The sequence below is a fragment of the Balaenoptera ricei genome, chromosome X (assembly GCF_028023285.1).
Source record: "Balaenoptera ricei isolate mBalRic1 chromosome X, mBalRic1.hap2, whole genome shotgun sequence".
NCBI classification, from domain to species: domain Eukaryota; kingdom Metazoa; phylum Chordata; class Mammalia; order Artiodactyla; family Balaenopteridae; genus Balaenoptera; species Balaenoptera ricei.
This window is the reverse complement of record NC_082660.1, coordinates 87,596,587-87,611,091: the sequence shown is the minus strand read 5'-3', so window position 1 is coordinate 87,611,091 and position 14,505 is coordinate 87,596,587. Positions and strand designations below refer to the sequence as shown.

Here is a 14,505-nt window from a genome sequence, read left to right as displayed (position 1 = left end):
TACCTCATCATAAAATAGAGATGCATTTCTGAAGAAGTATAGCTACAAAGAGTGATAGAAATCATGTTAAAAATAAAACTACACAGCAGAGAAATGACTGGCTCTCAGTACCAAATTACTAACAGTGGTTTATGTTAGGGTTATGAGGGTATGGGTTTTTTTTGTTTTTTGTTTTTAATTCCCTCTCCTTAACTCCATTATCCAATTTTCTGAAACATATTGTATTACTCTTAGAATGAGAATAACAAACTTGAAAAGCATTTGCTTTCAGTCATATATTTGGTTTAAAACATATTTAAAGGAAACATGGCCTTTTGTACGTAAACATTTGGCATTACTTTAAAAAAAAAAAAAAAAGCCCAAATTCTTAAGTACTACTACAATATCAAAATACTACTCCAGAAGCTTTCCCACCTTTGAGTTCATGTGACTTTAGTTTAGAAGTTGCTGAATCCCTAATTTGTAGAGTATATACAATATTCAGCTGAGGAAAAGAGTTCAAATGAAATGAGAAAATGAGACCATGGCCGTGCAGTTTCAAATGCAGACATTTTAATATTTATATGGAAGACTGGGGATAATTCTCATGGTTGCTTGTGCCTTTTCATTAAAAGGGTGACTTTTAAATGTAGTCTGTGGTCCAGGGAGCCTTCTTAGAAGACCTGAGCTTTTACAACAATTATAACTACAACTGGTTTCAAAACTGACCCTGAGGAATGAAGGAATGAATGCCTGCGTGCATGTGTCACTGTAAGCGGTAGTTGTGCTTTAGCGCTTTCTTCCAAAAAATGTGTATTAGGAACTACCGTGAGAATCATTTCTTTCATGATTACCATAATAATGATTTCTATGTGCAGTGTGTTTTGCAGTTTACCAAGTACTTCATAATTCTATTAGGATGGCAGGAGAGCTACAGATAAAGAGACCTGGGCTCAGAAAAGGTTGAGTGCTTCACCCCAAATCACTTAGCCGTTAAGAGACAGAGCCATGAACCAAACTTCAGGTCTTCTGAGTCCAAATGCAGTAATTCCTACTATGCTATAATTTACGCTCTAAGCATCCATTTTGTGTGGTGGCTTACGGATGGGTATGATTTACTTTGTACACCAAGCTGTGAGCAAACAATTCGAGAAAGACTCCAGGTGAAACATCCAGGATATTTCTAGTTCATGTGATGAGGAGCTATTTTTGGAGTTTCCTACATAATGAGAAAAGAATGGCTGGTGCGGGGGGTGGGGGGGTGGGGGGGGACGGTTTTTGGCCTTTAATTTTAGTCACATCTGTACATAAAAATCACAATCGCTATCAATAGTGTCACCACTAAAACTAAGAAACTACACACACTGAGTAAAATGAGAATGAGAGCATTTAAACTGGGTGTATTATCAAGTGACACTTACAGTTTTGAAGCCCTAAACTGTACAGTCCAAAAGCAATTAAAAAGAAGGCAGCACGATATGGAAAAGTTAAAGCAAGTGGGAGAAGAGGAAACTGAGGGGCCACTTAAATCTACAAGGTCCTAAGAGAGGTTGTGTGGATGACGATGAACAACTGTCCTCAGTGGAAGTAGGAAACGTATCAAGAGGAAAGGGGCCTGAACTGCAATAGGAGAAATTTAGTTTATTCTTGAAAAAAATAAGATTTTAAGATGCTGGACTGCATTTCCAATGGAAGAGGACTTCTGTTCTTGAAAAGCATTATGAAAGCACCTTTCTGATTTCAGTTTTTATACAGTTCAGTGTCAGAGGCATTGTGAATATGCAGAGATTGAACAAAAGGATGTTTAATTATTTTATTGCTGTTATAGCCTAGTGTATTTTAAAATGTCTAAGGGGTATTAAGACACAGCCCTTGCCCTTTGGGAGCTCATAAGCGTTTTAATTACACAATCTTAATTAAACAAAACTAATGTTTAATTGAAATTAATTACAAAAGGCAATAATGCATAAGAAAGGTGAACACTGATGATATAAAACTTGAAGAAGCACAATGTCTAATCTAATTTAGACACAGGGAAAAGGGCTTTAAGAAATTAAAGGCAATACCTAATAATGGGATTATTTCTAATATTTATGTTTGGTTTACAAAGCAGCAGTATCTCTTGCCTCACATTTATGTTGCTCAGTACATTCTGTTCATCTGAGGTAATGTTACCTGTTTTTTAATATCTGCTATGAAAGCACAAAGACCACGTCTACTCAGTCATTTTTGGCCCATAGAGCAACATTTGCATAGAGGCACTTAATTCTCTGTGATAGGCAGGGCTCTCTCTGTGTTGTTGGTGTGATTAGAAGCATTCCCCAGCTGGTGGAAGATAATCCCCTATTAGCAATCCGTGAAGGACTAAATAATAATGTTAGAAATAAAAAATACTGGAGAGGGTGTGGAGAAAAGGGAAACCTCCTACACTGTTGGTGGGAATGTAAATTGGTACAGCCACTATGGAGAACAGTATGGAGGTTCCTTAAAAAACTAAAAATAGAACTACCACATGACCCAGCAATCCCACTCCTGGGCATATATCCAGACAAAACTATAACTCGAAAAGATACATTCACCCCAATGTTCATAGCACCACTATTTACAATAGCCAAGAGGTGGAAACAACCTAAATGCACATCAACAGAAGAATGGATAAAGAAGATGTGAGATAGATAGATATAGATATAGATACAGATATACACACAATAGAATACTACTCAGCCACAAAAAAGAATGAAATTTTGCCATTTGCGACAACATGGACAGACTTGGAGCACATTATGCTAGGTGATATAAGTCAGAGAGAAACAAGTACTATATTATAGCATTTATATGGGGCATCTAAAAAATACAACAAACTAGTTCTTTTCTTGACCTAAATGGTGATTAAGAGTGTTTGTCCTACTTCAAAAAATTAAAAATAGAACTACCATATGATCCAGCAATTCCATTTCTGGATATTTATCTGAAGGAAACAAACAAACAAACAAAAAACTAACAGTAAAAGGTCTATGCACCTTGATGTTCACTGCAGCATTATTTGCAATAGCTGAGACAATGGAAGCAACCTAAGTGTTCATCAATGGATGAATGGATAAAGAAAATGTGGTATATATGCATAGTGTAAAATATTATTCAGCCATATAAAAGAAGGAAATCCTGCTATTTGTGACAACATGGATGGACTTTGAGGGCATTATGCTAAGTGAGATAAGACAGACAGAGAAAGACAAATACTGAAATATCTCACTTATACGTGGGATTTAAAAAACAAAAACAAAAAGCCAAACTCAGAGATACAGAGAACACAGTGGTTGCCAGAAGTAGGCCGGGGCAGGGAGGGGTGGGGTGCAAAAATGGGTGAAGGGGGTCAAAAGGGACAAACTTCCAGTTATAAAATAAATAAGTCCTGGGGATGTAATATACAGCATGGTGACTATAGTTAATAACACTGTATTGTATATTTGAAAGTTGTTTAGAGTAGATGAAAAATTTGTAACTATGTGGGGTGATGGATGTTAACTAGACTTACTGTGGTGATCATTTTACAATATATACATAAATCGAATCATTATGTTGTATACCTGAAACTAATAGAATGTTATATGTCAATTATATCTCAATAAAAATATTTGTTGAGTATTTTTTTAAAAAGTGTTTGTCTTAAACTATAAATCAAAAAGATACATGTGGGCTTCCCTGGTGGTGCAGTGGTTGAGAATCTGCCTGCCAATGCAGGGGACATGGGTTCGAGCCCTGGCCTGGGAAGATCCCACATGCTGCGGAGCAACTGGGCCCATGAGCCACAACTACTGAGCCTGCGCGTCTGGAGCCTGTGCTCCGCAACAAGAGAGGCCATGATAGTGAGAGGCCTGCACACCGTGATGAAGAGCAGCCCTCGCTTGCTGCAACTGGAGAAAGCCCTCGCACAGAAACGAAGACCCAACACAGCCAAAAATAAATTAATTAATTAATTAATTTAAAAAAAAAATACATGTCCCCCTATGTTCATAGCAGCACTATTTATAATAACCAAGACATGGAAGCAACCTAAATGTCCATCAACAGATGAAGGGATCAAGAAGATGTGGTATACATACACAATGGAATACTACTCAACCATAAAAAAAATGAAATAATGCCATTTGCAGCAACATGGATGGACCTAGAGATTATCATACTAAGTGAAGTAAGTCAGACAAAGACAAATATATGATATCACTTATATGTGGAATCTAAAATATGACACAAATGAACATATTTATGAAACAGAAACAGACTCACAGACATAGAGAACAGACTTGTGGTTGCCAAGGGGGAGAGGGATGAGGGAGGGATAGACTGGGAGTTTGGGATTAGCAGATACAAACTATTATATATAGAATGGATAAACAACAAAGTCCTACTGTATAGCACAGAGAACTATATTCAGTATCCTGTGATAAACCATAATAGAAAAGAATATGAAAAGGAATATATATGTATAACTGACTCGCTTTGCTGTGCAGCAGAAATTAACACAACATTGTAAATCAACTATACTTCAATAAAATAAATTTTAAAAATAATAATAATGTTAGAGAAAGTAAGCACCCATGGTGATGACCATTATCCATAACTGCCTGGAATCCACAAAATTCTTACTCAGGTTTTGGTTAAGAGGCCAAGCTCTGGACTCAGTCTGACTGGATTCAAGTCCTGATTCTCCTACCTACTTGCTGTGCAACCCCAGATAATGTACTTGCTTTCCTAAGCTTCACTTTCCTCATCTATACAATGGGGGTGATAATTGTTATGAGGATTAAATTGGTTTTTACATGGAACTTACTTAGCGTAGTTCCTGGCACTCAGTGCCCTCTAAAGGTAAGCTATTATTACGTGTTGAATAAAACAGAATGAATATTATATACTGTATTAGTTTGCTAGGGCTGTCATAACAAAAAAAAAAAAAAAAAAAAAGAAGAAGAAGAAGATGAGAAAAGCAAAACTACAGAGCAGGTGGCTTAAACAACCAAAATTTATTTCCTCACAGTCTGTTGGCTAGAATTCCAAGATCAGGGTGTCAGCAGGGTTGGTTTCCTCTGAGGCCTCTCTCCTTGGCTGACATACGGCCACCTTCTCTCTGTGTCCTCACATGGTGTTTCCTCTGTGCATACCTCTGGTGTTTCTTTGTCCAAATTTCCTCTTATAAGGACACCAGTTAGATTGGATTGGGGTATACCCTAACAGCCTCATTTTAATTTAATAAACTCTTTAAAGGCCCTATCTCCAAATAGTCACATTCTCAGGTACTGGGGGTTAGGGCTTCAACACAGGACTTTTGGGAGACACAATTCAGCCCATAACATATACTTACCTCACTCTATGCAAAAACATTCCACACCATAAGAAAATCTCAAATAATTCTGAGGAAAAGTCTCAGTTCTCACAACGTCTCAGCTTTCGAACATAGAGAGAACCTATGTAACCTCATTTAACTCTGAGAGGATAGACAGATAGATGGATATACAGATACACAGACACATACGCACACACACACTCCATCTACCTAGTATACAGGTGCCAATCACACTTTGTAAAACAGCTCTCTGGATGCAAACCACTCTGCCAAAAAAGCATCATCATCAATGAAAATAAATGATTCACCTAAAGTATACAAAGTAGTTACTACACTCAAAGCACAAGAATTACACTGCATGAGCAATTATGTTCTCCTTAGATCACAAATTCATTGAAGAAAGGAACCATGACAGGTTAGTAAAAATTTACAAACAGATCAGCATAAAAAATGAACTTGGAAAGTTTTTTGTACCTTTGATTGACGCTCTTAAAATTCATTTTGGTTTTCGATATTGTTTTGATAGGCGATTGTGGTAGCAACTAAAATAGCACATGCAATGAATGCAGTAATCCAGTATCTGAATTATGGTGACCACAGTAAAAAAAAATTACCTTAAATGTTACTAGTCACGTGACCATTATTTAGCGATGCAGGCCCACAAAGCATTAGGCTCAAAAAGCATTTCATACAAGCATATAAACTGGATACTAATTCACGTTACAAATATCTGTTGACCACCGACAAAATACCCTGGACAGTATATACCACTCAAAAAAACTCCATGGAAAATGGCCAGACCCCAGGAATCTGGGGATGGAGGCAATGTCTTCCTGAAAATATGATGCACAGACCTACAGAAATACATATAGTATGTAGCTCAAATGAGAAAATGTGTGAAAGGGCTTTAAAAACTCTAAAGCACTTTATAAGTCTAAGGTGGCATTTTTAAGATGATCTTATTCTGCCCTTACCCCACTCAAAGGAGCTAATTATGATTCAACCAAACAGTCTTTTCCTAACAGATAAGCAAGAACAAGAAATCTGATTGGGCTTCCCTGGTGGTGCAGTGGTTGAGAGCCCGCCTGCCAGTGCAGGAGACACGGGTTCGAGCCCTGATCCGGGAGGATCCCACATGCCGCGGAGCGGCTGGGCCCGTGCGCCACGGCTGCTGAGCCTGTGCTCTAGAGCCCGTGCTTCGCAACAAGAGAAGCCACCGCAATGAGAAGCCCGCGCACCACAATGAAGAGCAGCCCCCGCTCGCCGCAACTAGAGAAAAGCCCGCGCACAGCAACAAAGACCCAATGTAGCCGTACATACATACATACATAAATAAATAAATTTGAAAAAAAAAAAAAAAGAAATCTGATTAACTGAAATGGGAAATTGAATCAAACATGTGAGAAAAAGGCCAAAATTTGATATACAGTAAGTTAAGGTAACTCTTTAATATTGATCCTCATCTTAGAGTGTCTAATTTTTCCCCTGCTGACAACACTACCTGGATCAAGAAAGCATTGTCTCGTAAGAAATATCCCTGTGTCATGCCACTTGTTTTATAATGGCAACAGTAAATTTTACACAGAGCTTTTAAAGGATATGTGCTATAGAGACCATACTGTTTAACAACCAAAACAAACATTAAAAAACACTTCTCATGTAATTATCTCATGCTCTATGGCTGATCAAAATGGTTGCCATAATTGAAAAATTAAAAAAAAATCAATGCGATATGAAATAATAACTACACGAGTGTTAAATGTCTTATACCAAGCATCAGATTTTAAATGTATTCTTTTTACCTGATGATATACACAGAGAAAGAAGCTCAATCGAAATTTTTAACATGATCACAAGCAAAATACACAGAAAATAAACTTGCAGTGCAGAATCCTACATGAAAAGGATATCTTTTTGTTTCTAATATCAGGATATACTATAAAACATAACTACTCCATACTCATAAATATTAATGCATCAATTTACAAAATATATGTCTAAACGAAAGTCAATATTCATACTGTCTTTTCGATGTTTCCAAATGCCCAAGGTAAGATGACTTGCTAATATTTTATAATCGACATTATCTTAGCATTCCTTAAACAATGAATTTAATCTGGCATGATGAAATAATGTAATTTATGACAATGCACTGGAAGGGAAGGGACTGATAAGAAACTGTTCTAAAAATGAATGGAGGTTTAAATAACAAAACCTTTCAAAACATATGCAGATATTCCTATCCAAAACAAGTATAATACACAAGCCAGCCTGCAGTATCAAAACATAAGGAAATGGGAAGGAAGCTACTCATTGCACATAATGAATGTGAAATTAGAAAAGACCAAAGGTGGAATTTTAATATTGCTTGTGCTATTTTTAAAAGATCACTTATAAAATATACCCTCATTAAACAGTCTTAGGTCTTATTTTCACCTGATTACCAAATGAGCTTTTCTACTTTATATATACTAGTTAAAAATAATTGCACTGATTATTTTTATTCTGATTGAATTTAGATTTTTAACAAAATTGTCACCACCATAAAACTAAATATTTTACAGTAGCAACTATCCTACAATTTCTAAACTTATAACAAGAGAAAGAGGAATAAAAAACAATCAAATTGGCGTACAAAAAAGCCATGTTTTATCAGGAAGCAGCTACTTCAAACTCCAATAATCAATGTTTTGTCTCCCCCTTCTGGACCATACAATTATTTTTTAAAAAAAGAAACAGCAAAGTAAGATTTGATCTTTTTTTCACAGGATATATTCAAATAATTGGTCTGACACAAGTGTAACGTTACATGAAGTAATCATGACGATACTATTCAATCAGTAAACTAATAAAACTTCAATTTAATAATGCAATAGCAGCTTAACAGCCCACAAATACATACTGCCACGCTTAGTGGTATTTTATGGCTATTATAATTAGTAGGTAGCTTGTAGTAAGAAACACATCAATAGCATTTTGAATTTATTACTTTGAGCCTGGCTATAAGTTTACCGTTAACAGGAACTTTCTTTCAGCATGAACTTCTTCACCAGCCTAGGGAAACAAATTCATTTGGCTCTATTTTGAGAAAAAGGTCCTATAATATTCACTCAATCGTGCCCCAAATTGCCATGCCCCAATTAGGGCAAAGAAACACATGTGTACCTACCCTCCACCTATGATGGGGCTGCCCTTTTGACTCAGATTATTTAGAAACACTGCAAAACGTACAAATGTGACATCCTAATTACATAAAATGGCTTATCTAGTAAGCAATACTACAGGCCACCAAAATGATTAGCTCTTTTCTATCTGGGTCCACTGAGTCAACAAGAAACACACATGACCTTCATTGCCTAGTACAGGTAATGAGGCTGTGGTTTATAAACAGGTAAGTGTTATTAGAATGATAAACAACATATGTTCAGCAGCATGTGCAGAGAATATATTTAAAATAGTTAAAGTAGGTGTTTGAAACAGAAAACCTAATTATAAAATTCTACTCTATGCTACAAGTGCCAAAGAAATGGTCTTGCGTGGTGATAACTTTATTCTTGTTTCTGTGATTTTACTAATTTCTCCTTGATTAACATGTCTAAACTGAACTCATCCTGTTTTACTCCAAATGTAGTCTTGCTCCTGACTTCTCCATGAAGGCTCAAGTCACCATCACTTCAGTCACCCATGCTTGCAAATTCACTCATTATTGATTCACACGTCTCCTCTGCCCTTTTTCATCATTTGCTGAGGCTGATATATTCTACTTCTGCAATCTCTCTCTCGCATCTATCACCTCCATTTAGTTCTTACTAATAACCACTCTCCATTTCAGGGTCTTATTACTTCAAGTACAGCAACAACCCCCAGCTTCATCTCCCTGCCCCAGTTTCTAACCTCTCCAATTTCCACTGCTCCATTAATCTTCCCCAAATGCAACTCAGATTTTGTCATTCCATTGCTCAAAACCTTCCAGGATTCCTCACTGGCTATTAAAGTACCATCTCCTTGGCATATCCCTCCTAAAATGACCTTAACCTACCTTTCTACATTTACAACCCCCTGATATACTTAACCTATGTTTTTAGTCACCTTAACAAAAACACCCCCGTACTTCCCCTTGGTTCATTCCACTCCATCCACAGTGGCCTCTTTGCAATTCTTCAAATACTCAAGGCACACTCCTGCCTCAAAGCCAGGGCACTTGATGCTCTCTCTGCCTGTAAAGCTCTTCCCTAGATATTTGCATTGGCTCTCCCCAGTTTCACTCATGTCTCTGTTCAAATGTCATTTGCTCAGAGAGCTCACCTATCTAAAATAGCACATCCCTGATCACACCCGGCTTTCTCATCTTGCTTTTTTTCCTTCATAGCTCTTACCACTACCTGCTGTTATATTTGATATGTGCCTTATTGTCTGCCTGCCCAAGTAGAAATATAAGCTCCATGAGGAATTTATCTGTAATGGTTCATCACCCAAGCACCTAGAATAGTGTCTGGCACATAATAGGTGGGCAGTAACTTTTTATCCAAAAAAGAAAAGAGTCTGTGGCTAGAGAGATTAACCATACCTAGAGAATGAATGAGTGCTGAATCAGGATTTAAATTCAGGTCTTTATGATGCCAAAATAAACACTATCCCAAAAGACACCCTACTGCTTGCCCTAGGCACTCAACTATTTCTGTCATTAAGTTACTTTATATTTAACATTGTTAGGTCTGGTCATTATAATTCTATTTTCCAATTATCATATGTAATCATGTCAATTTTTACCCTTTTTTCCCACAGAAGAATGGTTCTTTTTCCTCCTGTGGATACATTATTCCTGGTTTGCAGTGAAATCAAATTAGTCATTTTAGCTGATTCCCAAATCTGTTTCATGCAATGTGTTACTAAATAATAGAAACAATTTATTTTCTTTCAAAAAGTTTACAACACTTACCTATAACTAGAAGCCATTGAAAAAGTCACTCAGTTCTTTCTATCTCTATCCTACTCTAAGTTCTCTTTTGCTATTTTAAGATATTGATAAGAAGATATTCTACCTTTTCTTAGATAGCATCTATAACAAATCTTCAACTATCTTATTAAATCTTTAAAATAACCTTGTCAATATTATCTTGAGACCACATATAAATTTTTAATTTTTTTCAAAGCCCAGCAATAATCTAGACCACATAACACATAGCTTCCAATAAACAGGCAAAACATTCTCTTTCTTCCATCCAGCCAAATCTTTCCCACCATTCTTGACCCAGAATAAATCACTCTATTAAATAGCACACATCTTGAATACTTAGCAAAAAAAAAAAGAGGCAGCTCAAAGTCTCATCTTGTTTTACCATGTTATCTTCACGTTTTATGTCTGTCATACCAAGCATTTCATAAAATTTAATACATTTAACCAAAAACTGTAATTTAGACCTGCTATTTGCAAGGTTCTTAATATGTTAAATATATTAAATATAAACAAACAATAAACTTCAAAACCGTCCTGAATTGAGTATTATTATCCTCATTGTGTTAATAGGGAGACTGAGGTTCAGAGACATTAAGTAAGTTACTTAAGGTCACACAGTTAGCATGTAGCAGAGTTGGAATCTGAACTCAGGTCTATTTGCCTCTGAATCCATGACCTCTACTAAAATTTGTATCCCTTCATAGGGTCTATATTGTGGACATAAAAAGACAGACCTGCACGGTATCAGAAAGTATTATTCAAGGACATACATTATTATAAACTAAAGTAATATAGGAGTATTATAAAAGAGGCCCTTAAAGAACATATAATGTAATAGAAACTATAAAATAGAGTAGAAAGTGATTCCAAAAGAGAGTTAAAAATAAAGTGCTATAGAAGTTCAGATAAATTACTAGGAGGAAATCAGGAGGTGGGGGAATGGGGGGGAAGGTCATCGGGATAGACTTCATGGAAGAGCTGAGGATGGGGACAATGTTGACGCAGGAAGGAAAATATTCGAAACAAAAAACAAAAAAAAAAGATCTAATGAGCCAAGTCAGAAGCAAGACTGCTTGAGGCTGAGTGGGTAGTTATGTTCAGATAACAGCCTGATTTGTAAAGTAAATTTCTAAAAGAGAATAGTGAAAACTAAGGCTAATGGTAGTCTGAGATCAGGAGGACCTCAAATGCCTCCAATTCTGCTTCTAATCAACACTGGAGCGATAAAAGGAAGACAGGGTCGTGAAGACCTGGTTCATTACATATTCCATCTTTCCAGTTTCAGTCTGACTTCCACATCACTCATTTTTTGACCAACATATGTAGTCTTTAGGCAACCAGAATACTTAAAGTGGTTATTCTAGGATTTCTTCTCTGTTGAACATTTCTTATGAAATTCTTATCTGTCCATTTTATCAACAAACACTTCCCATCTTTTGTAGATTAGTGAGACCACGAAAAATAAGTCCTTTTGTACCTGACTTTCACCTGGTGATTTTAAATATTTTTCTTCACTCCTCTCTCTAGTCTCAACAAACAACAAAAAACCTTCCTCCTGAAGGCACCCTTCCCACCTAAACTCTAGAATTAATTCCCTCATCACTTCTTCTAGAAGCTGGTCGATCCCTAGAGTATCCTCCCTTTATTGCAGGATTTGCAAACTCCAACGTAAGAAGCAGCTCACAGATAAAACAATGGGTATGAAATCATTTCTACTGTAGATAAATCATAACATCTTTCTCATTATAGTGTCTTTCAAAACACTCTCAGACAAGATGAAACTGTTCACTAAACCATAAGCAGCCACTTGGCAACCTTTCCTATATTACATCTTCAGGCCCTATCTTTATTCTGTTTTCCTGTCTATCTTCCCCATTAGACCTAGTATTTTGAGGGCACCAGCTATGTTCATTGGGGAGGAAAAACATATAATTTATCATAATAAAATGTGCTAAATATTATAATTGAGCTATATACACGGTGCTATGGAAAGGAAGGTGTTAATCTAAGACGGCTTCTCCTTCAAAGACTGACATGACGCTTAATTTTGATGGATATTTAGGAGCTTGCTGGGCACACTCAAGAAGAAAAGGGCATTCTGGCTCCAAGAAACAGAATGTGCTTGATTTAGGGGGATTAAAGAATAGGATGTTAAGGAATTGCCAAGTGTTCCTGTACAGACAGAGGACAGGCGCATGTAAGAATGCAGCTGGAGGTGAAATTAGAAAAGGAAGCGGGGATAAGATCACAAAAGGAATGGTGAGTCATTTGAAAGTTTTGATGGGGTAGCAGCCGCATCTCTTGTAACCATGTAGAGCATGCGTGGGTGGGGTGTGAGAGCCAAGACTAGGAGAGTATTGAGGAGGCCGGGGCAGTCACAGGTGTGTTAAATGATGGGTCTGAGATTAGGGGAGAGAGCTGAGAGTTATTTAGGAGAAAGAACTTGGTAACTGGATGTGGAGAAATCAGTAATCTTTCAGTAGCTTCTGGCATAGGCCATTGGATTGCTTATGGTACCAAGACCAGAAATATAGGCTGGCTCTGGCCCACATTAAAATAAGCTCCAGATTCCTTCATTGCCCCAAACTCTGTTATTTAACCCCACCCTTATTCACCTAAGCCTCCAGTTTAATGCAGGTCCTCACTGACTCACACATGTCTCCTAGGTAGCACCCCAAACAAATCTCTCTCTATCCTAATCCAGTATTTCTCAAAGTCAGCTCTTGAGCCTACCTTATCAGAATCTCCTGTGGTGCTTGATAAAAAGGCAGAGTTCTTGGCCCTATCCCAGACCCCATGAAGGACAAAATTTGCATTTTGATACTTTCAACTTTGGGAATCACTAGCCTGATCCAGCCTACCTACTACTATCAAATTTATTTTTCTTAAACCCTGCTTCCCTCATGTCACTTGCTTGCTCCAACTAATTTCTAATCTTCTACCTGGACTTCAAGATCCTCTTCCAACTTGATTTTTGAATCTTTCCAATTTACATTTTTGTTCTTTGTTCCAACAAAGTCAACCTCATCTCTCATTTCCCTCTTCTCCCCCCACCCCGTCCCAAACACAGTTTGGTTCTTTCTCCAAGCCTTTGCATTCAATATTACTTCCACAATCTGCGAGCTTCTCCATCATCTCTCCTCCCCAGTCAAATCCCAGCCACCAGATCCTGAAAGTCTAGAAATTTGCATGGAGTTTTCTCTAATTACTCTAACCCTACTTCTCTCTCCTGCTCATGTATTCCTATTACACTTACAATCAGCAGGCACAATTTAAGGTTTGATTATTTCAGCATATATTATTGAAACTATAAGGTCTTATCTCATTCTTATTTGCCAGTCATCAGTGTGCCTAGCACAGTTCTTGGCACATAATAAGCACTGAAGAAATATTTGTTGATTTTTGAAATCATCCCAAAAGATGGATGGCTTTGTTTTCCCCTAAATGTCACGTGAATTCAAAAAGAAAAAAAAAAGAGGACTTCAATTTTTAAAAGCAAAACAAATGTAAATATATTCACTATTCTAGATACCACGGTACCTGATGATGCTAAAGATAATGTTTCCTGGCCTGTTTTCGAAATGCAGACTGCTTAATCATGAAGGCAGGGTAATTACAAATAGCTCTTAATTACAATACAGGCCACTTTTGGTGTGCTGATGTAATAGTGTATCATGTATTGTGGCACTGAAATGCAGTGTCTGGAGTAAAAGAACCTTTAGAAGACAGCAACAGAAAGAACCTTAAAAGATAATGCAAGCCAATCACTTCAATTTATCCACTTAATAACTGAACCTCAGAGAAACTACACGACTTGCCCAAAGTCACAGAGCTGATGAGTAGCACCCAACAAAGACAAGCACGCGGGTCTCCTGACTGAACATCAAAGGTTGCTTTCATTACACTATGTGCTTAGGGATACTAAAGTCAAAGTCAGATACGTCAATAAGAATTCCTGTTAGCATAAACCAACCTTTTAGGAGTCTCTGCCTGCCATCCTGAAAAACTGAGGTAAAACACACAGTTTTATCAGAATCATAAAGACTGACACGGGCACAATTACAAAAAAAAAAAAAAAGAAAAAAATTTTAAAAAGAAGTAAAGCTTTCTAAGACAAAATATACAAGCATATTCTACTTCTAAAGCATTTCCCAAAGCCACAGGAAAAATACTTACCATAGCTAAATTCTATTCACCTGATCTTAATATTCACCTCACTGCTTCGGTA

At 37.0% G+C, this 14,505-nt stretch overlaps 1 protein-coding gene across 4 annotated transcripts in view; it reads right to left on the bottom strand.

Annotated features, from left to right (window-relative positions):
• Nucleotides 1-14,505, bottom strand: part of DIAPH2 (diaphanous related formin 2) — an 857,286-nt gene that overhangs the window by 758,570 nt on the left and 84,211 nt on the right. The gene's annotated exons all lie outside the window — the stretch shown is intronic.